This window comes from Mus musculus, chromosome 16 (genome assembly GCF_000001635.26).
Source record: "Mus musculus strain C57BL/6J chromosome 16, GRCm38.p6 C57BL/6J".
Taxonomy (NCBI): domain Eukaryota; kingdom Metazoa; phylum Chordata; class Mammalia; order Rodentia; family Muridae; genus Mus; species Mus musculus.
The window spans coordinates 26,265,845-26,290,041 of NC_000082.6; the positions used below are offsets into that span (position 1 = coordinate 26,265,845).

Genomic DNA, 24,197 nt, shown 5'->3' on the forward strand with positions numbered 1-24,197 from the left:
TCACTTTTCTTTAACAGTGTGGCCTCTGACAGGTTGGCTGTCCTCTAGTGGCTAGTCCTACACCCATGACTTTAAGAATAAAAGGGAGGAACACAAGAAGGTAGGAAGAGATTCTAGAGGTGGACCTGGGATGAACTTAGGGAGGAGTAAGACAAGCATACAATTAAAACATATTGTATGGAGATTAGAGTGCAGACTCAGGGGTTCAGAGCCCTGACTGCTCTTCCAGAATACCTGTGCTCAATTCTCAGGGCCCAAATGGTGGTTCACAGTGATCTGTAACTCCAGTCTCAGAGGACTGAACATCTTCTTCTGGCCTCTACAGGCTCTGCAAACATGTGATACACAGACAAAGATGCAGGTGAAACACTTATACACGTGAAATTAAAACAAAGGAAAAATCATTGTTCAGACTGAGCATGTTATATTTAGGAATACATATTTATGCACATATATGCATGGATAACAGTAATTAATGAAAAGAGAGGTTATCATTTTAAATGTTATCACCAGCAAGGTCATTTTGGGGTCTTGTTTGTGACCTGATATTATATTCTTAAAAATAAAAGATATAACTTTTTTGTTGTTCTTGGTTTTGTTGTTTGCTTGTCCAGACATGGTTTCTCTGTATACCTGTGGCTGTTCTGGCACTCACTCTGCAGACCAGGCTGGCCTTGAACTCGGAGATCCACTTGCCTTTATCTCCCAAAAGGTCGGATTAAAGGTGTGTGCCAGCACTGTCAGGCTAAGTTATAATTTTTAAAACAAATTTAAAAACTAGAACACAGGAAGTTAGGAGGGCTGGAAAGGTGAAAGTAGATCTAGGAGGAGTTACAGGGCGGAGTAAGGCGAATATGATCAAAATACATTATATGAATGCATGATAGCCTCGAATGTTTAATAAAATATGCTTTTAAAAGCAAAATACCTCACTTTACATGTGTATATTAATGTCTCAGAGAACTAATAAAAATAATATATTTGAAAGTGTGTAATCTTTCTAAGAATAAATAAAAGCCATTTTTAATTAAACCAACTGAGAATCTTATCTGATTTTGGGGTGACCATAGTCTCCATCCAAGGGCCTTGATCAGAAAATTGCTCTAGACTGCCAAACACCTTGGTTTGATACATTTTCTTTTTTCTTTTACTAGTACTGATGACTGAAGCTAAGACCATGTTCATACTAGGCAAGCACTTGACCACTGAGCTAGCTGTATTCCCAGTGCTATGTTTCCTTGTTGGTCCAGTTCTACATATATACTGTTTGCTCAGCCTTCAGAATACTCACTGAAACTATCTTGTTTGCCCTGCGGAACACCTTGGGTTTCCTAAAATCTCGTTCTTCTATCATTTCTCAGGTTAGAGCAATCCCAGGCATCACATTTAGCATCCAAGCTCCAGCCACTACTTTGTGAGATGGCACTTAGAGTGTAGATGTTAAATCAATGGCACCATCATCACCTTAGATTGGAATTTTTTAACCTAAATGCTATGATACTCACACAAATGTTTTTATCATGTAAAGCTTGTCAGAGAGGATGGGAAAATAATACAGGGTGTCAATCAAAATTTGAAATTCAGACAGAAGATATTTTGTTTCTTGGAAAACATGTACTTATTTAATTGGTTTACAAGGCTAGCATTTGAACCTTGGGTCTCAGAAGAGCTGGGGATCTTCTCTGTGACTCAAGCACATCCTGTCTGGCAGGTAACTTTTTAATATAAATTTGTCCCATGAAGTCTCTGGAACAGAATTAAAAGAGAAAAGAGAAAAGTAGTATTTTTCATGGTTTATCTGAAAATCAAATATAGCTGAATACCATATATATAACATAACACACTATATACTCTCCTGTTAAATCTGATAGCATTAGCACTAACAAGTGTGGATTGTTAGTGACATTCAGGGCCTCTTACCACTGAACATGGGAACTGACCCCATTCTCCAGTTTGATGGTGGAAAATGTCTTGAGATACTTCCGAATGTCCCCTGAGAAGCTGATTTGCCTCTTGTTGAAGGGCTCCTCCCCAAATCTAGGGAATGAAAATCTTTTATAGGACAAGATTTAGCAATCTTTTAACAAGCCTTGCAGCCACTTCTGAGGCACCTGAGGTTTCAGAACACTGGTCTTTCCTGTTTCCCAGCCAGAACTTCTCAGAGGAGCGGATGCTCCCTGAACATGCGACCCATTGCTTAGTAGGGTCAGAACATTGTTTATTCAATGTCAAAGCACTATCTAAAGGTCCAGCCCAGAGCAATTTAATCAGAATTTTGCCAAGAGCAGTTTAATCAGAATTTCAGAGAGACGAGGAAATGAGCCCTAAGAGAAAACCAGGAATTCAATGATTCACTAAAACAATTTTTTAAAGTAAACACACCTCACCACCCCTCATGTCAGACCCATATGTCTGGTATCATGATGGGCACTAACTTTTCAAACTTACTTTATTTGTACACCCCAAGTTCCAGTCTCATTTTTATAAAACAAATTTCTGATGAGAAATCGCCTTCTGCTTTAGAACGACCTACAGCAATGTTGCACTGCCCTGGTAGCATAGTTGAACCACCTGGGGAGCTTTCAAAAATACCGATCCCCAGTCCCCACCCAAGAACAATTAAACTGGAATCTCTACGGGTGGTATTTTTGTGAGTCTCAGATGAGTCTTACACACCAACAGTCTTGGAAAACACAGGCCTGTGGAGGATGAACACTAGTCTTTTCAATGGCAACATTCCAATTGCTTTAGTAGTTATTTTTTCTCATTATAAATCACAAAATTAATAATCTGGCTTATGTTTCATACTTTCTGTGTTTCTTAAATCCGTACTGGGATCCCTATCAAACTGTAGTTCTCAAGCCCAAGGCCAAATCCAGACCAAACTGTAGTTCACAAGGCATGTCCAAATGTCATGTGCCAGGGTGCAGGGGACATAGTGTAGTCGAGATAGTCCTGCTTTTCTGCTCCACCGACTAGCCTTTCCTCATTTTTCATTGCTGTCTTTTGAACCTCACTGAAGCTTCAACTACTTTTATAGAGCTTTTTTGCACTAATTATAAAAAAAAGAAATAGCTGCAAACTTTGGTTTTCAAATATAGAAGCCCTTTGATGGTAAGCTAATCAAGCCTTTAGATATAAGGTTAATTTATAAGCAGTGTGGAAGGCTTCTGAACAAAATTAAACATCCACAGGGAAAAGTTTTGACTAAGCCAAAGGGCAGACACTTAATACTACAACTGGTCTGTCTCTTGAATGAATCACTGTTATGAAAACAAACAAAACACACCAAAATAACACAGAGATGATGGCAAGACACTGAGAAAAGGGGTATTTTTGCTTAAATTTAAAAGGCATGAATGAGAGACAATAAGTGACCTTCAATTAGATATCCCAGTTGTATAAAACAACTACAAATAACATCCTTCCAGCAACAGGTGGTGTCTTAGTCAGGGTTTCTATTCCTGCACAAACATCATGACCAAGAAGCAAGTTGGGGAGGAAAGGGTTTATTCGGCTTACACTTCCATACTGCTGTTCATCACCAAGGAAGTCAGGACTGGAACTCAAGCAGGTCAGAAAGCAGGAGCTGATGCAGAGGCCATGGAGGGATGTTCTTTACTGGCTTGCCTCCCCTGGCTTGCTCAGCCTGCTCTCTTATAGAACCCAAGACTACCAGCCCAGAGATGGTCCCACCCACAAGGGGCCTTCCCCCCTTGATCACTAATTGAGAAAATGCCTTAGAGTTGGATCTCATGGAGGCATTTCCTCAACTGAAGCTCCTTTCTCTGTGATAACCCCAGCTGTGTCAAGTTGACACAAAACTAGCCAGTACAATTGACCCCTTGTCAACTTGACACACAAACACATCACTAGTAAGCCTCAACCCTTACATTCTTATTCATCCCCAAGATCTAAATAACTTTAAAAGTCCCACAGTCTTTACATATTCTTAAAATTTCAATCTCTTTAAAATATCCATCTCTTTTAAAATCCAAAGTCTTTTTACAGTTAAAAGTCTCTTAACTGTGGGCTCCACTAAAACAGTTTCTTCCTTCAAGAGGGAAAATATCAGGGCACAGCCACAATCAAAAGCAAAAGTCAATCTCCAACCGTCCAATGTCTGGGATCCAACTTACGATCTTCTGGGCTCCTCCAAGGGCTTGGGTCACTTCTCCAGCCATGCCCTTTGTAGCACACACGTCATCCTCTAGGCTCCAGATGCCTGTACTCCACTGCTGCTGCTGCTCTTGGTGGTCATCTCATGGTACTGGCATCTCCAAAACACTGCATGACCCCTTCAGTCCTGGGCCATCAATTGCAACTGAGGCTGGACTTTCACCAATGGGCTTCCATGGCCTCTCACAGTACCAAGCCTCAGCTGCTCTGCTCAACTCCTTCATGCCTTCAAAACCAGTACCACCTGGGTGACCCTTACACATTACCAAGTCCAGCCACAGCACAAGGCACAACTTTGGCTATATCTGGAACACAGCCACTGTGCTCTCAGAAAACACTTCCCAGAAGATGTCACCTCAATGATGCTGGTCTCTTCTTAATCAAAACTAATTTCTTAGCTCCAGCTAACCAGCATCAATAGTCCCAGTAATGCAAAGTTTTTGCTTTAGTAGTTCTGGTATCTTGTTAATCACAGCTGATTCTTCAGCCCCAGCTAACCAGAACTACAGAATCTTCACAATCAAAACAGCAATGGCCCTGAAAAGAGTCTTTAATTTTCCCTCTGAAATTTCACAAGCCAGGCCTCCATCTTCTGCACTGTTCTCAACATTATCTTCCAAGCTCCCACACAACATCCCACAGAGCTCTTAACAACGAATGGATCTTCAAGACCAAAGTTCCAAAGTCCTTCCACAGACCTCCCCAAAACATGGTCAGGTTGTCACAGGAATACCCCACTCTGCTGGTACCAATTTGTCTTAGTCAGGGTTTCTATTCCTGCACAAACATCATGACCAAGAAGCAAGTTGGGGAGGAAAGGGTTTATCCGGCTTACACTTCCATACTGCTGTTCATCACCAAGGAAGTCAGGACTGGAACTCAAGCAGGTCAGAAAGCAGGAGCTGATGCAGAGGCCATGGAGGGATGTTCTTTACTGGCTTGCCTCCCCTGGCTTGCTCAGCCTGCTCTCTTATAGAACCCAAGACTACCAGCCCAGAGATGGTCCCACCCACAAGGGCCCTTTCCCCCTTGATCACTAATTGAGAAAATGCCTTAGAGTTGGATCTCATGGAGGCATTTCCTCAACTGAAGCTCCTTTCTCTGTGATAACCCCAGCTGTGTCAAGTTGACACAAAACTAGCCAGTACGGGTGGGATTTGAGTATGGCCTGTGAATAAGTTGGTACCCAGAAGCTATTTTTAATATGTAAGGAGTGGTGATGGCCCTGGAGTTGTATAAGGAATTAGACCCCGTTTTTAGAAAGATATAGAGGGGATTAGTCCCCTTCTGTCTGAAATTTATTTTAAATTATTCAAGTCAAAAACAGGTTTAGAAAATATAGCAAAATATTAATGAGGGTTCTATCTAGATGTGGTAGTGGCTTTTTGCTACACTGTTTTTGTCTCTGTTTTCATTGTTTAAAAATCTTCATAATACCATTTGAAACATCTTCTGGGTATATGCCCAGGAGAGGTATTACTGGATCTTCTTGTAGTATTATGTCCAATTTTCTGAGGAATTGCCAGACTGATTTCCAGAGTGGTTATACAAGCTTGCAATCTCAATAGCAATGGAGGAGTGTTCCCCTTTCTCCACATCCTTGCCAGCATCTGCTGTCACCTGAATTTTTGATCTTATCCATTCTGACTGGTTTGAGGTGGAATCTCAGGGTTGTGTTGATTTGCATTTCCCTGATGATTAAGGATGTTGAACATTTTTTCAAGTGCTTCTCAGCCCTTTGGTATTCCTCAGTTGAGAATTCTTTGTTTAGCTTTGTACCCCATTTTTAATGGGGTTATTTGAATTTCTGGAGTCCAGCTTCTTGAGCTCTTTGTATATATTGGATATTAGTCCCCTATCAGATTTAGGATTGGTAAAAATCCTTTCCCAATCTGTTGTTCATAGCAGCCTTATTTATAATAGCCAGAGCTGAAAAGAACACAGATGTCCCTCAACAGAGGAATGGATACAGAAAATGTGGTACATTTACACAATGAAGTACTACACAGTTATTAAAAGCAAAGAATTTATGAAATTCTTGGGCAAATGGATGTATATGGGGGATATCATCCTGAGTGAGGTAACCCAATCACAAAAGAAGTCACTTGATATGCACTCACTGATAAGTGGATATTAACCCAGAAACTTAGAATACCCAAGATACAATTTGCAAAACACAAGAAAATCAAGAAGAATGAAGACCAACATGTGGATACTTGATTCCTCCTTAGAATAGGGAACAAAATACCCATGGAAGGAGTTACAGAGACAAAGGTAGGAGCTAAGACGAAAGAATAGACCATCCAGAGAGTACCCCACCCAGGGATCCATCCCATAAACAGCCACCAGACATAGACACTATTGCATATGCCAGCAAGATTTTGCTGAAAATACCCTGATATAGCTGTCTTGTGTGAGGTTAGGCCAGTGCCTGGCAAATACAGAAGTGAATGTTCACAGTCATCTATTGGATGGAACACAGGGCCCCCAATGGAGGAGCTAGAGAAAGTACTTATGGAGCTGAAGGGATCTGCAACCCTATAGGTGGAACAACAATATGAACTAACCAGTACCCCCAGAGCTCGTGTCTCTAGCTGCATATGTAGCAGAAGATGGCCTAGTTGGCCATCATTGGGAAGAGAGGCCCCTTGGTCTTTCAAACTTTATATGCCCCAGTACAGGGTAACACCGGGGCCAAGAAATGGGAGTGGGTAGGTAGGGAAGCAGGGCGGGGGGGGGGCGGGGGAGGATATACAAGACTTTCTGGATAGCATTTGAAATGTAAACGAAGAAAATATCTAATACAAAATTGAAAAAAAATCTTCATAATAGGGGATGGAGAGATTTCTCAGCAGTTACCAGCACTGGCTGCTCTTCCAGAGGTCCTGAGTTCAATTGCCAGCAACCATGTGGTGTATCACAACCATCTGTAATGGGATTTGTCGCCCTCTTCTGGTGTGTCTGAAGAGAGTGACAGTGTACTCATAAACATAAAATAAATAAATCTTTAAACAATCTTTATAATAATATTCAATAATAAAAAGGAAAATAGAATGTACTTAAAGCAGTAATGGTTCTCAGCCTGTGAGTCAGGTCCCCCTTGGGGAGTGGGTCAAGCAACCCTTTTACCAAGTCTCCTAAGACCATCAGGAAAAGCCAATATTTGCATCATGATTCATAACAGTAGCAAAATTACAGTTACACAAAAATCGCAACCAAATGATTTTATGGTTGGGAGTCACCACCAGAGGAACTGTCTTCAAGGGTCACAGCATAAGGAAGGTTGGGGACCTTTGACTTAAAGGAAGAGCGAGCTGGTCAAGGATGTTCTTGCAGTGATTATGATCATCCTGAGTCTGATCTTGATGGCGTCTAGGGAGTACCCTCTGGTAGTCCTATTTGCCTTTCCTCTCAAATGTGTTCAACCAGGTTCCTCCTCCGTAGTCCAAAGGAGACTCTGCTCCTTACAACTGTGTTAGGAGCTGGTTCAGGAGCTAGCAATTCTAAAGACAAAGAACTGCCACCAAATAAGATTTGAATCACCTCTTAGACATAGCAATTATGCCATGGAACTCCCTGTTCTTTGCAAATAATGCCACATTACCATTATATTTTGAAGACTTTAGGGGACCGCAGTCTTCAAACCAAAAATAAGAAAAGCCTGAGAACATTTTTATGTAGAATCCTTCAAAGCAGGAAACATTCAGGGCAATTGTGTCTAAAATGTGTAAAACGTAATGTGTTTTTCTTTTTTATGCCAGACTAGACTACGTAAAGAAGGATAAAACCCAAATAATACCATTGTACTGTATCAAGGGACAAAGTACAGGCTGTCCTGAGTTCTCAGGGTCTAAGCTGCTTCTGGAAGTGGGTAAGACTCTGTAAAATATGTTAATACCATTCATTTGAGCAAATTCCCACTGAGCACCAGCACTGTATTCGTACAAAATAAATATTTGCTGAGTTTTCATCATGAGTCAGGAACTTTGCTTAAATTCATTTTTTTAAGTTAACATAAAAACTGATGGGTTTTTATTCTGGCATCTGCATACATACATAGCATCATTCCTTCTTATTCATACTTTATCCCCTCCTGTTTCCTCCACTTGCCCTCCCTCATCCTGTCCCCTCCACCTGCCCTCCCCCATCCTGTCCCCTCCACCTGCCCTCCCCCATCCTGTCCCCTCCACCTGCCCTCCCTCATCCTGTCCCCTCCACCTGCCCTCCCCCATCCTGTCCCCTCCACCTGCCCTCCCCCATCCTGTCCCCTCCACCTGCCCTCCCCAACCCTTTTTCCTCCCCTCCCCAATCCGGCTACTTACTTTTCTCATTGTTTGGCCTCTCTTCCCTGTCTTCCCATGTCGCATCCATTGAATTACGTTTTCTTTTATTGGTCCCTGTTCCTTAAGATGTCTCCTCTCCTTGTGTGTATCCTTTCTACTTTTATAGCAATATGGAGCATTTCATGTTCAGTGTTCCCTACTGATGATCAAAATACAAGCCTAGTTTCCTTAGAGCTGACATTCTACAGAGGAGAGACAGTCTATAAACATGCAAAGAAATAATTCAAAAGCATGTCAACTATGCTGACCTCCCATTTAAAAGGAAGAAGGAAAGAAAGAAAGAAAGAAAGAAAGAAAGAACGAAAGAAAGAAAGAAAGACAGAAAGAAAGAAAGAAAGAAAGAAAGAAAGAAAGAAAGAAAGAAAGAAAGAAAGAAAGGCGAAAAAGACAGAAGAGTTTTTGCAATTGCCACTGAAAATCTCTTTAGGAAGGCAATATTTTAGTGTACTAAGCGACAGAGTTTTGTAGAGATGTTTACTATGTAGTATAACTCTCTCTCTCTCTCTCTCTCTCTCTCTCTCTCTCTGTGTGTGTGTGTGTGTGTGTGTGTGTGTGTGTGTGAGGGGGGAGGTATTGACCTGTTTCTGGGGATTAAACCCAGTCTTGGCAGGCACCCTACCATCCAGTTTTTCCCTACAGTTGGTCTATTTTTTATTAGTGAGTGTAAGCCTTACTGTGTAGGAGGGAGTGAAGTCCTGAATACACTTGTATTATTGTTGACATGAACAAAAGTCACATTAAAGATCCAGTGCCCCAGACCCATGGGAATGACAACGGCTTCTCCCCAGGGTCTCTGTTTTGAGTACAAATGTTGATAGTGTGTACAGAAAATATCTACCATAGCTTTTTACCACCATCCCCTGCTGTTAGATGTTTACATCCTGAAAACTGCTTCACCATGACTGTTTCTGCCCAAATTACTCAAACCTGCCTCCTCACTCAGCTGTATAAAGAGCCTACCTCTTTGTTTATTAGTATATCACAAGCCCTTCCTCCCTGCTCAACTGTAAATAATGCACATGCTGTCTCTTCTCCACAGAGAGCTCAGTCCACCTAATCCAAGCTGTTCTGTGTCTCTGTGTCCATGTGTTTGTAATTTCTTCACTCCTTTGATACCCCAGTCAGGTTAACCCTTGAGCCTTGCAGCTGCAACATCATTACTGCAACATCATTATGGAGTGTCACTATTCTTTGTCTCTGTATTATCAATGAGGGAACAAGTTCAGCGACAGAGATTCAATCACCAACTTTGGCAGAGCTTTCCTTTTAGGCTTATTGTTGCTTAGCAATTTAGAGAAGTAGCATAATCCAGCAGTAGCAACAGCAGGCTTAGCAGAGAATGAGCTTGGTGCATTTAAGAGGCCAAGAGAAGGCAAGTCTGGCCTTCCCAGGACACTAGCAATAAAAGCAAGCTGAATGCTGATTCTAAGAACTGTGTATGATGATGTTCTTTAAGCTCATGCTGACTGCTCTACAGAGGACAAAGAGTCTATACGGGATAAAACCGAGATACAAAACTGTTTCGGCTAGCACTGTAAGAGAGTTGCAAGAGCTCCTAGTGACTGAGTTAGGTTATAGCAGTGCCTTGGTAGAACATTGTGGCTTAGGGCTTGCAAATGTCCTTGGCATGGAGTCATTGGGTCTGGTTTGAGGCCTCTGACTTCTGCTACACTATCAATAAACAATTCTCACCTGGACTCCTCTCAAATATTCTGTTGTCCTGTGCCATGGAGTTCCTGCAGCTTTGGATCTATAGGATTGGCCCCATTCACATACTCCAAAAATTCACTGATGGAGTAGATGTTGGGGTGGGCCAATGCAAAACCCTGGATCTAGGCCTAGGTGGTAGCTGAGTTCCTCAGCCTGCCAGCTCTCCTGTACCCATGCCACCAGGGGCAGCTCTCTATCTGAGGCTTGGCCCACCCACAACACCCAGAGCCAGGGGCCAGCTCTACTGTGCTGCCCAGGAAGGGTTCAGGGCTTGCTTGTTCTCTAGCTCTCTGGAGTGCTCTCCTACTCTCATGGCCCCAGGGTCTATCTCTCCCACCTGCTGAAGGTGATGAGGGATGAAGACATCTCTTACCAACAGCACCACACAGGCAAATAAGTGGCAGGACCAGCTCTCCCACACTCTTGGCCTTGGGGCCAGCTCACCTGCATCACTGCTACCAGGGTCAGCTCTACTGTGTGTGTTTGTGTGTGTGTGTGTGTGTGTGTGTGTGTGTGTGTGTACCGTACAAAGCAGTAATACTTCTTTCTCTCTTCCCAAGGACCATAGACTGTCTAATAAAATTCCTGTTACCAAGCATGTGAAACCTCCCTACAAGCTGTTAGTCAGTAAAGTCCAAGAAACTCCCCGAACAATATAGTCTATTGCCATTGCCTTTGGTAGCCTCTCAGAATTTGAAACAAAAACTTTATTGCTAAAAACATCACATACTTCTGACACAATGTAACTTCTGATGCTAATATTTAGTTCCCTAATTGGCTCTTGATTTGTCAATAAAGAAGGCCCAGGGCTAATTGCTGAGTAGAACATACAGATGGGACTTCTGGGTCCTAAGAGAAAAAGGAAACACAGAAAAGGAGGAAGAAGCTTTTCTGCCATGTTTTTGGAGGAAAATGATGCAACAACCATGTAAGACCTCTGTGGCAGCTAGGGTCTGTGGCCTCTGCTACAGGAAGGTTGCTGAAGATGTTTGGCAAGGAGTAGGTTGAATAAGCCACTAAGATTCACATTCACAAAATGTGGACTGTGAGGATCTCCCAGGATTGTATTGAAGACCGTGTTAGATATTAATGTACTATGAAAGTCTATGCAGTTCCCTCTCAAAAGCAAAGGCTCAGAGTATCAATTTAAAACTAAACAACAGAAGACAGGAATACTCAAATACAATAATTTAGATGTTTGAAAATGTTAGTTAATTTTGAAATATAGCCAATTAAAATAAAATAAAATTGAAAAGAAATAGATATCACAAACTGAATAGAAATTATCTAAGAGAAGATATTGAATAAAATATTGAGAATTCTGAAGCACTGAGTGACACAGAGTTAAAGGTCCAAATAGAAGACTCTCTGGACAGAGAATTTAACCAGAAATCAGAAATTCTTGTACCAGATTAAAAATCTACCTTCTGTGTTGTAAAATGTGGATGGTGAGATTAAGAATTAGTCTCTGACTGGTTTCAATATGCAAATTTACTTAGAAAACAGGCCTACAAGACAGGTACTACGATCCTACTTTATAGCAGAGGGAATTCAGGTGAGCTCAGTGTCTGCCTAGCGACACAGCTTGCAACTGTGATGATTTACATCACTTCTGAATTTGCTGAAATAAATTTTAAAAATCTGAAACTTTGTTTTTGTATTTTCAAAAGTGTTTTCAATGGTGACATAAAAATCCATTTAAAAATTCCAATAGGAACACTTACAAATAATTTAGATGTACCCATCTATTTTATTTTAAAAATGTGTATGCATGTTTTACCTGCACATTTGTTTACTTTGTATACACCTGTGAAGTTGGATCCCCTGCAACTGGAGTTGCAGATAGTTGTGAACCACCATGTGGATATTGGGTATCAAACCATGGTCCTCTGGAAAAGCCATGTGCTCTTAACCACTAAGCCATTTCTTCAGTCCCATGATTTTTTTATTTTTATTTTATATAGATTGGTGTTTTGTCTGCATGTATGTTGGTATGAGGATGCCAAATCCCATAGAGCTTGAGTTATAGATAGTTGTGAGGGGGCTATGTGGGTGCTGGGAATTGAACCTCAGTCCTTTGGAAGAAAGCAAGTGCTGTTAACTACCAAGCCATTTCTCTAGCCCTGAGCACCCCATCTTCTTTATTTTAGTTTGGAAATTATAATGTAAGTCATCAAGTTTTACATATAAAAGATAATTGACTATTAGCATATGCATCAATCTGACATATATATTCTAAAAACTGTTTCTCAAGTATCTTTGAATAATGCCTATGCCCAAAATAGAGTCAGGCACATCATGTGCGTTTATTATCAAAAATCACCTAAAATATGTTGGTGATACTTGGACCCCTTTGTTCAACCTCACCAGTATTTCTGTAATGCTGAAATGCCCCTTCTTTTGACCATCAATAACAGTATAGTACTGGATGGCTATCTGTGTGAGCTCTAATAGTGCTCTGTCTTGCATAACCTTTGAAGTGAACTCTGACAGGACAATGTCCCTTTCTTGTTCTTGTTTCATCTGTCTACAAAATGAGATGCTAGTGGGACCAGATGGTCTGCATGGCTCTACCTATGGAATTATGCGAAACCTTGGTAAACATAAAATAGGCTCTTTCACTGATAACAGCAGAGTATTCATTGAACTCCAGATTATAAACAAAAGAGTCTGCTAGAGTTTCCAGTAGAACTAGCATGTCAAAAGTAAGTCATGACTTGTTCATTCTTATTCTTCAGGCTTATGTGGCTTATGCCTGAGCACAGGCCTTATGTACATTACCATGTACATTACCGACTCCCTAGGGCCCCCCTGCATATGCTGAAATGAATTCTAATCAGAGGCTCTTGCTGTGCAAGGTAAGCCTTGTCTGATTACATCAGCAGGGTGGGCTGGGATGCTCCATTCAGTTCAGAGTTGTTATAACATTTCAGGGACACAGAGAGGTCATGGACTTCTTCTTTTTTTTTTTTTTCTTTTTTTTTATTATTAGGTATTTTCCTCGTTTACATTTTCAATGCTATCCCAAAGGTCCCCCATACCCACCCCACCCCCCAATCCCCTACCCACCCACTCCCCCTTTTTGGCCCTGGTGTTCCCCTGTACTGGGGCATATAAAGTTTGCAAGTCCAATGGGCCTCTCTTTGCAGTGATGACCGACTAGGCCATCTCTAAGAGAATGCTGAATGCAGAGGTAAAGGCTTAAACAGAATGGCCTAGTCAATGATCACATTTCATAATTTCATGGTATGTTGATACTCCCAGATATGGAGTCAGCCTGGCTCTTACAGGTTTGGCTGGGGACTCAGGAGCTTTCACTTTAGCATGCTTCTCTTACTACCCAGCCTATTTTAACAATGGTCTTTACAGTCTGAAATGCAAGATAGTTTAGAAGAAAAATAAAATCCTTATTCTGGTGTGGCATATTGTCCAATGAATTTTCAAGTTCTTTTTACATCTGAGGTTCCATTTCTTTATCCCACTTGAATGATAAGGTGTTCAGGGCATATTAAGACATCGGAACATCAAAGAGGAAAGAAGGATCTACATCAATCCCATGGTTGCTGGGTTCCACATTTTCCATCATTCAGTGCTCCTCCCACAATTATTTGTCAGACAATAGAGAAGACATTTTGAAAACATTTTGAAAAAATTTTACCATTCTTCCTTTTTAAAATGTGTGTGTGAGTGTGTGTGTATGTGTCTGAGTGTGTGTGTGAGTGTGTGTATGTGTGTATGTGTGTGAGTGTGTGTGAGTGTGTGAGTATGTGTATATGTGAGTGTGTGTGAGTGTGTGTGAGTGTGTGTTTATGTGTTTATGTGTGTGAGTGTGTGTGTGTGAGTGTGTGTGAGTGTGTTTATGTGTGTATGTGTGTGAGTGTGTGTGAGTGTGTTTATGTGTGTATGTGTGTGAGTGTGTGTGTGAGTGTGTGTGTGTATGTGAGTGTGTGTGTATGTGTGTCTGTGTGTGTGTGCATTTTGTGTATATGCACTCATCTGCATGGAGGTGCTGCATACGTATGTGCTTGTGGAGGTCAGAGGTTGACTTTAGTTGTACTCCTTCATCCCTTCTCTACCTTCCTTTTTGAGACTCTGCTCATCACTGAGCCCATACTTCACTGATTCAGCTAGACTATGTTGCTACCAAGCTCTGGGAATCTTCTTGTCTCTGATGCTTCCTCCTCCCCACTAGTGCTAAGGTTGTAGATGTGTACAATACATGGGTTTTATGTGAGTGTTGGAGATTCCAGCTCAGACACTAATGATGTGTGTCATGCACTTTACTGTCTGAATCTTGGCCCAGCAAGTCACCCTTTGATTTCTGCTCTTATCCTGTGAATTTCATGACATTTAATGGTAACCATTACTTGTATTCTTGTGTTATCTTCATAGATACTATCAGGTACTGTGATAGTTGTCACTAATTTTCCCTTTGGATGTTGTGTTTTGCCAACAGAGTTTTACAGGACAGTGAAGATATCACAGAGAATCATGAGAGTGTATTGAGGGGCTGAGACAGGAGAATTAAGACCAAAATCTCCACCTGCCTTCAATAGAACAGTCAATCTTACATATTGGACTCTGTTACATTGTGAATAAGGAGTCTCCAGACAAAACACTTGAAAACCATATGTTCTTTTGAAAGCGATCGTGCTAAATTCTAGCCCATGCTTTACTGAGACTTTGCATCAGGCAGTTACACTGCATTCAACTATGACCTTCCTGGACATAAATAAAGCTAATAACATCTCTGAGACTTTCTTCCCTAATTTTCTATGATCACAGAACCAAAGACATAAAATCTTGGCAGCTAAAGAAATAGAAATTTACTGTCTCAAAGCTGTTTGCAGGGTCACTTCCTATAAGCCTATGAAAGAAAAATGTATTACAGCTGAAGGTCTCTTTCCTTTTTTTGTAGAAGTCAGCCTTCTGTTACTTTATAAATAATCTTCCTTCAACCTGTGTATTTCTCAGTATCCAAATACATAAGGACTTTGGTCCTATTGACTAGATCTAACCTATTCTACTCTGCCTTCATCCTAACTAGTTACATTTGCAACCATTCTGTTTCTAAAGGAGGTTGCTGGGGTTTCAACTTCTGCTCTTCAATTTTGGAGTAATACATTGCTAGCCTCAATATCATCTTCATAGGATGAGATGAAGATAAAATTACAGTTTAATCATTTAAAGATTGCCTAAGACCTTGTAGCTGTTCTACAGGGGTAGGTTTTGTTATTTTTGTACAGCGTAGTCTGCACCATTTTCTTTCCAAGCACTTCCTCCTATTCCTCTTTACTATAATCATTTCCAATTCTTTTTCCTCTGACTATCATGGACCTTGCCTGTCTTCTTGATGTTTCCAGATAGAGTTGTAAACTCCAGGATGAGCTTGTGTCAGCTCTAACCTACAATTTTCGTGGGAAGAAATCTAGGAATCAGCTCCAGGCAAGGTTTAAGATTCTGCTTAGTCCTACTGGTTTTTAAAAGCCAAGGTTGACCACATTGGCCCCAAACATTGCTAGAACGGAGGGAGGTCCCACCGCCTAGAACAGTGGTTGTGAATTCCTTAAAGTTTGGCCACAAAGCAAAGCTTCTGAGAGAGAGTGTCCCAGAGAGGTAATGTCAAAACTTGCTGAGAAAAGTTCATAAACATGTCTGAGCATGAGGGGGTGTTTTGAACAGCAGATGCCAGAATCCAAAGAAAGAACAGTCATGATGGAACAAAAGTTCACAAGGGCAAACAAAGGAAGGGAAAAGAAAGCTGATTTTTCTTCATTTCAATTTTGTTTTAAATGTGTCAGTCTGATGTTCCTCTAGTCTGTCTTTTCTTAGACACCTTGTGCTTGAAATGTGTTCACCTCCACCACAACCTGACTTGTCCCCCAGAGACTCTGAAATACGATTTACAAAGAGAATGAGTGACGTACTCAGTTCTACACTTACTGCCAGTAGCGTTTTTTTTTTCCCCCAAAGAGCAGCATAGATTCTAAGCTGAAATATCAAAGGAAGAATTCAAAGACTGGGGAGATGCCAATCTGATTTGTTGAGCACACCTGGTACACACCAAGTGGTCAGGCAGGACCTTATTGTTATGGGGGGAAAGGAAAGTTTATTGTTCATGAAAACAAGGTGTATCAAGGCATTGGGTTGATGCATTTTCAGGATAAAAGGCATGAATTAAGAAATACAAATCCCCTGATCCCATGCTCCAGCTTCTGTTTGAGCAATGAGGTCATTAGACTGGGGAGTCCTTTTTGCCAGCCCGTTTCAAGGATCTTGAGATCTGCACATCAGGATCTTGGAATGGGGATAGGCCTTCTGGAAAAGCAAGAGAAACATTTTTTAGATGAAGAGATTAAGTGGGTGGAGTTAAGTCTGAAGGCTAATCTCTCTGCAGGTGGTATGTGGTGTGTGTGTGTGTGTGTGTGTGTGTGTGTGTGTGTGTGTGTGTGTTGACATGGGCTTGGCTAGCTCAGCTGTTGTTTTGGAAGGCCAAATAACAGCTTTTAATTCCCCAGTGAGCCATCAGCCCAGGGTTACACCTCTACAGTGGTGGAGGTCTTGGGATCCACAGCAGACCACCCACAAAGAAAAGATATACAAACAACATCAAACCCTTCGAGCAGGTTTTGTACTTAGAAATTCCCACAGCTTTTAGAGTCAGCTACACTTTTAGTTTGCTTCTGTGGAGGGGCTTGGAACAGACCTAGACATCTTAGAAGGAGGGAAGCTAGATCAACATGAAGAACAAAACAAAAACAATTAAACAAAAACAAAAAGAAAACAAAACAAAACAAACCCCTCAATTGCAACTTTCCATCTATCTTTTTTTTTTTACACAGAGATTTTTCCTGAAGAGGAAAGCCTTTGTGTGAAGTAGACCACAGTTCTGAGTTGGCCATTAGCTCTGCCTTTGATTTTTGCAATTATCATTATTTCTTAGACCCTGTTTTCCTTACCATGAAAAAGAACACTTTCTACATAGGCCAGTCCTCACAATTAATCACCCACACACTAATTTGATAAATCAAAAAAACTATAAAGGAATGAAATATACTAACACTATTTTATAAGACTCTTGTAGAAATAGAAGATGATTCAATCCCTGTGGTCACAGTTTTGAAAACTGAGATTCAAATGCATATCCAAATTACAGATACACGCTTGAAACCAGTGTAAGGACAGAGACTGATTGGGTGTATTTCACTACATCAAGCTTTGAAGGATTATAAAGACGCATGTCCAACAAAGCAGCTACAAGGGCAGGACTCAGACTCCACGTTAGGCAAGGCAAGGCAATGCAAATTCATGATCACTCTCTGCATGGCTGATATGTGGCTGATGGAGGAAGCCAAAAGGTTCTGTGCCTATTTCCATAGGTGACACTTTTTTTTTTTTTTTGTATACTTCAGGAGAATTTTTGAAAACCTGTGATCTCTTCTCGGCATCCCTTCCATTGTGGATCAGAAATCACGATTTCCATTCTGGCAAATCTTTCCTCAGTGGGCACTCCTGAATGATTCAGCTCCATACCCTACTGAGAATATTAAAGAAGACAATCATACCCTGAAGGTAGGGACTTTGGAAGAGGGGAAGAGGCCCTATTTATAAATCTATTCAACACCTCTACAAGATGTGGAGTTTGGAGGTTTTGTCTTACTTCATTGCTGTACTGTGAATGGTCAAACAAGGGGGAAGGGAGAGTGCTTTACGGCTGAGCTACTTCTCCAAACCTAAGTTCTAAGATGTTTTTCCCCTGTCATCATTGTTCCTAACATTAAAAAAAAATATGGCGTGACAAAAATGATCTGTATTCCAGTTCTATACAAATCCTACTCCAAGCTGCTCACTCTAGAGTCTAAGTATACTCCATTGAAGCCGTAAATTTACAGATCATTAACTTTAGTTCATGCTACCCTAGGAGAATGAAACCAAGCCAAAGCTTTCCCCTACTGTCATGCCATAGTGTCATGCTTCTAACCCATGGTATTCCACTTGAAAGCTATACCAGCTGGAGACACCTATGCCTCATCTTCAGAAATTCTTGTGCTCTAGATCGGAGATATCTGGGCTGTTATTGCTATATTTGTTTTCCCCACGGTGGAGAATAAACAGCACAAACATTCGGATATTATATACTTGTTGTCCTTTAGAAATCTGAAATTTGCTGTTTCTTAACTACTCCTCCAGTTTTGGCATGGTATACATTTATGTTCATATTGCTCTGTGTGTGTGTGTGTGTGTGTGTATGTGTGTGTGTGTGTGCTGGCCTGCACACATGTGTGTGCAGATATGCATGTCAAACAAAGCCAGAGCTCAACATCAGACTTCACTCCCCCATCTTGCTTTTGGAGTCAGGGTTTCTCACTAACCTAGAGCTGTTCGATTTGGCCAAGCTGGATAGCCAATGTGTTACAGACATCTACTTGCCACTTCATTCTTATAAATGCTGTTCTCTGCACTCAGATTTTAGATGGGGGCTTGAGATCTGAACTCAGGCTCTGAGGCATGTAGGACCGACACTTTAAAAGTTGAACCACCTCCCTACTACCTTGTTTTACTATTTTAAGTCAAGATGTCCCTGTGCAGCCTAAGCTAGCTTTGAGTTTATACTCAAGTTTAGCATCCGAAGTGCTGAAGTAGTAGGCATGTGCCATCATGCCTCTTAGGAACCCGTAGTTTCATAATTTGAGGACCCGTAAATTCTTCTTCAGACAGTCACGCAAGAGTATTGAAAAGATTTGACTGTCACCGTGTTAGGAGGTGGTGAATATAACCCAGCCATCTGGGTGGCTGTTTTCATAATATAGTGACACCACCACATGGAATCAAAAGAGGAAACACAAGTGAAAGCAATTTGGAGATGGTGTAATGCTCTAGAGATAATGGAAGTCTTTGTTCTGAAAGCCCAAAGCATGGGCCAGGCATGAATGCGCCACCCACTATTAGATGGTTCTTGTTGCCGACATGAAAAAGTAAGGGCTTGACTCAAAAACAAGACAGAAGGCCCAGGTCCATCCATTTTTAAGGTTCTTTTCTGGTCAGACATTAGAAAGTTATGAGACATGACATCTAAGAATATCCTTAAGCAAACAGAGACAAAAAAATTCTCCCAAATAAACCTGGGATACTTGCTAAGACAAACATTAAGGTAAAACTGTAGTTTTGTTTGTTTGTTTGTTTTTGTTTTTTTGTTTTTGGTTTTTCGAGACAGGGTTTCTCTGTATAGCCCTGGCTGTCCGGGAACTCACTTTGTAGACCAGGCTGGCCTCGAACTCAAGAGATCCACCTGCCTCTGCCTCCCGAGTGCTGGGATTAAAGGCGTGTGCCACCATGCCCGGCTAAAACTGTATTTTTAAAGCCTGTAATTTTTTAAGCAACACCTCAGTTCAGTAAGAAACCAAAACCAAAATCATGGACCTAATGGTTTGTTAAGCAAAATTCCTGACCTTTCTGGTGACTATGAGCATTGGCTCTTGCAGAGATATCACTCCAGGTGTCATGGATCATACGGGACAGTAAATGCGAAGTCTAGAGAATCAGGAATGAAGTTCTAAAGTGAGGTCTTTCTTTCTGTATAGAACAATAGCCACACACACAAACCAATTATATTTAAAGCTCATTACAAAAGGAGCAGGATGAGGAGCAGGAGGCTGAACTGGGTGTCCCTCCCAAGAAAGTATCATTTGCATTGAGACATGCTTAGGTAACCAGACTCCACCTTCAGTGTTTGCTCCATACTTTGTACTTGTACAGCTCATTAGGTAATTGCTGCTTCCCTTTTCCCACAGGGCAGGCAACATGTCTCACTTGATCCTGTATCCTTAGTGGCACATGGTGCCATTGGGTGCCCCACTGAGCCCACCACAGAGCCGGCAGTTGGGTAAAATAGTGTAGATTAGTAAATTCCTCCTGAATCCAAATGTACTGCCAGAAGAGGATTGGTGTCCAGCTGGGAACCGTCCAGTAGAGGAGTGTGTGCTTTAGGTGTGGCGAGCAGGCATCTTTTAAATAAAAGGACCATGAAACCTGGTAGGCAGAGCCCAGAGGAGCATCAAGCCCTGTAAAAGCCAAGCTTTCCCCTTGAGCCAGAGGAGTCATCCCAGACTGGCAGTACTACAAGGTCACCTGCAGTCCTTCAAGCTACCTTTCCTAAGTGCGCACACATTAGTGCTTCTAATATGAACATCAAGCCTCACTACAAAACAGCATATAGAAATCTGCTCTTAGGAAACTGCTTCTAAATGTTTGTAGGGAAGCCATTCAACCAGCACTTGGTCACCAGTGTTGCTGACCCATCTGGCTGACTGGAGTTTTCTGTATGTGTTTGGAGAATTTCCTTTCCCAATGGATTTGGTTTTCTGTTTTGCAATATTCTTTTCCTCCTCTTACCAAGTCATCGATTTTTTTTTTTTTTACTTGAGTTGGTATTTGGTTTCAGTCTGCGCTAAAAGGAGGTACCATCCATTGTCAGAACCTTAAAAGAGTCCTTCACACTTTTCATGGTAGCTCTGAGTTCTGCTTCAACTTTAGATGTCTTTGTTCTTTTCAGAGATGCCTCACATCCAATTCCCCTCTGCCTGCTCCACCTACAGATTCTTGGAAAGCCCCTTGTTTTATCTGAGTTTCTTTCTAAGTGAATCAACATAAGTAGCAGAAATTTCATCCAGATAGTTAATAAGGCCTCTTAATTCAGGTTGAAACTTCATTCATTTTTGTGATATGTATATATCAGATAGGCTAATTTTAAGCTTACAGATATCTTGCCTCTGTCTCCCAAATGCCCATATTATGAGTATGTTCCCTCACAGTTGGGTTGAAAGTTTCTTCCGAATGAAACCCCATGGGTTAAGGCCCAGGACTCGGACCTCTGGATGAGGCAGGACATGGGAAGTCTGACTGCTCACCCCACACTGCCGCAGGGAAGGCGTCAGGCTGTAAGAAGCCGCAGAACTCCACTCCTGGGGTGGGGAAGGACAGTCTGAATTCCCTGCAGACCTGTTAGAGTTTGCTTGGGGTCCTCAGGCCTGTACAGAGCCCAGGGACAGCAGATTCTAGCTCTTGGACACCACAGATACCGCTGAATGTCATCGAAGAGCTGAGAATGGAGTGGGGGCCCGCGGGTGGACTTTGGCCCTGGGCAGAAGGGAAAGGATCAGAAGGAGAGAGCTCTGGCTTGGTTCCGAGGGGAGGAGAGTCCTTGGATTGGCTGGCAGAGGTGGCTGGGAACACAGAGAGGCCTCCTGTGGGAGTCTGATGAGAAGAGACAATCCATGGTTTTAAGGCATTTATTGTAGGAAGGCAGAAAGAGTGAGAGGATAGGGAAATAGAGACTGGCCATGGCCAAGTGGAGAGTTGGATGGATCACAGGGCCCCCAATGGAGGAGCTAGAGAAATTACCCAAGGAGCTAAAGGGAACTGCAACCCTATAGGTGGAACAACAATATGAACTAACCAGTACCCCGGAGCTCTTGACTCTAGCTGCATATGTATCAAAAGATGGCCTAGTCGGCCATCACTGCAAAGAGAGGCCCATTGGACTTGCAAACTTTATATGCCCCAGTATAGGGGAACCCCAGGGCCAAAAAGGGGGAGTGGGTGAGTAGGGGATGGGGGGGTGGGTATGGCAGACTTTTGGGATAGCATTGAAAATGTAAACGAGGAAAATACCTAATAAAATAAATAAATAAATAAAAAGAAATAAAAAGATCTAAAGTGGGGCAAAAAAAAAAAAAGAATGCGGAGAGAGGGGGAGCAAGGGAGCGAGAGGCAAGAGTAAGAGAGTAAGAGCAAGAGAGGGAGAAGGGGGCAAGCACCCCCTTTTATAGTGGGCCGGCCAACCTGGCTGTTGCCAGGTAACTGTGGGGGTGGAGTCCAGAGAGAATTCTAGGAACTTGAGGATTTGCCCTACATGACTGATGGCCACACACCTCTCTTGGGGCTGGGGGATGGGGTTGTTGCTGTGGGAGGCTGTAGCTGAGACAGGAGCCAGGGTTCCAAGGGACGTGGCTGAACACCTGCTGTCCCTTGGGCTCAACCAGTGACCAGGCTGCCTGTGCACAGCTCACTGCCCCACATTTTCTGTTATTTACATTATGAAATTTCCTTTTTCAGTGTTATTAAATTTACTTATTTATTGTATGTATGGTTATGGGTATGCTAGAGGCCAACATGAAGTAGTAACTGGCTGCTTTCTTCTACTATGTGAGTTCTGGGGATGATACTGAAGTCATTTGTGTTGGCTGCAAGTGCCTTGACCTACAGAGCAATTTTCCTGTCTCCTTGCTTCGGTATTTCTAATATCAAGCCCCTAAACAATACTCAAATAACAATGCCAAAAGCTGACTTTTAAATCTTCAGACATACCCTGCTATCTTAACTGTGAGATCTGAATGGCCACTATTAGAATAGGCCAGGAGAACTAAGAAATAGAAGGCTCAGGAGAAGAACTCCAGATCCTAATACTAAAATCTGCATTCTTTTTACACTGCATATGTTCATATGGCTCTATATCAAAGCCAGTGTGCAGAAAGACTTGTCAAGTAAATGCAAAGGGCCAGACCCTCTTCCAGATCTACGGGAACACAGACTGTGGGAGAGAGCCCTGCTGCCATATAGTATGCTGGGGACCACTGCTGTCTTTGTTGATACAGTTTTCTGCAAGAGCAGCTGGGCAAGGGCTCATGATTGGTTGTTTGGCAGAGATTCCTGGTCCATTCCACAGGAACACCTTTCTGACCTTGCTGCTGAATTGTTTCAAGCTGTGGTATTGTGTCTGCAAAGACAAGCATGCTGTAAGAAAAGAAAAAGGTAGACAGGAGCTGAAGGCACTAGCACTCACCCAAATATGCTGGTTTGGAAGTGTTATATTTGAAAGACACAAGCTTTGCATTTATTAAATGCCATATTTACTATTGATCAAGGTGCTCTATGCTCAACAAGAGAACATTGGCATGATCTTTTTTAAGACTAAGCAAAAGTTTTTATGTTCATTTTGCAAACCTTCACAGCAGCCCCAAAACACACATTGCTACAAGTTCCATTTTACATTCGAGGACACTGAGATAAAAAAAAAGTTCAGTTATTTGCCTCAAGAAATACAACTAATCAGAGCCCATGAAATCTGACTCCAGATGGCTATATGCTCACAGCCGTTATGCTATACTGATGTTTTACCAATTTAATATCTACTTGAAGATACTGTACACTGATACTCAGCCTGTATGGAGAAATGAGACATAGAGGATTTTTTCAGATATTCTGGGTCAATGTGGAGTCTTTTCCACATATCCCATTATATTCCCTCTTGGTAGGTCTGAATCCTAAGGACTTTAGGTCCAGTCTTTCTTTTCTTATGCCTCTTTTACATTTCTCCATTGTGCCATTCAAGATTCTCGTTTGTTCCTATAGCTCTTATATCCTTCTCTTATTATTTAAAACTTACTTCACATGCTTTATACTTCACATTGTTTTCTGGTAAATTTATGACATTAGTATATCACATACTTTTAGCTTTTCTTCCTTTACTTGGAGATATATATATATATATATATATACACATATGTATGTATGTGTGTGTGTTTCAAGTATAAGGTTCTTGTCCAAGAGTCATACTGGCCAAGTCTACTCTTTTTCTTTTTAATATACTTGTCTTGATATCATTCAGTGCCTGTTTGAAATCATCCACATGTTAGTTGAGAGGTATGCTCACATAATTTTTTTCCCTTAGTTTCTAACACTGTGCTGTGAGTCTCATGTACCTAAAATCTGCTCTCAGACACACTGCTAAAAAGCATTAGTTTTGATAACTTCTTCAACAAGGGTAAAGATGCTTAGTCAGTGGTCCTTGAAGAACAGAATGGAAATTTAGATACATAAAAATTTTATCTAGGATAAAACTATAGTGAAAAATGTGGGCTTGTTTTGTTCTGGACTATATGACTCAGGAATGAGTTATGAACCAAT

General features: G+C 41.6%; 1 long non-coding RNA gene across 4 annotated transcripts in view; it reads left to right on the forward strand.

The window, feature by feature from the left end:
* The window catches only part of Gm41436, an 87,312-nt gene that overhangs the window by 13,927 nt on the left and 49,188 nt on the right, over window positions 1-24,197 (forward strand). For 3 of the 4 annotated variants that reach the window (XR_875990.1, XR_875989.1, XR_875991.1), the window contains exon 2: window positions 17,645-17,804. The exons of the other annotated variant lie outside the window; for it this stretch is intronic. This is a non-coding gene — a long non-coding RNA (predicted gene, 41436). The remainder of the gene's footprint in view (window positions 1-17,644; window positions 17,805-24,197) is intronic. 4 annotated transcript variants of the gene reach the window in all.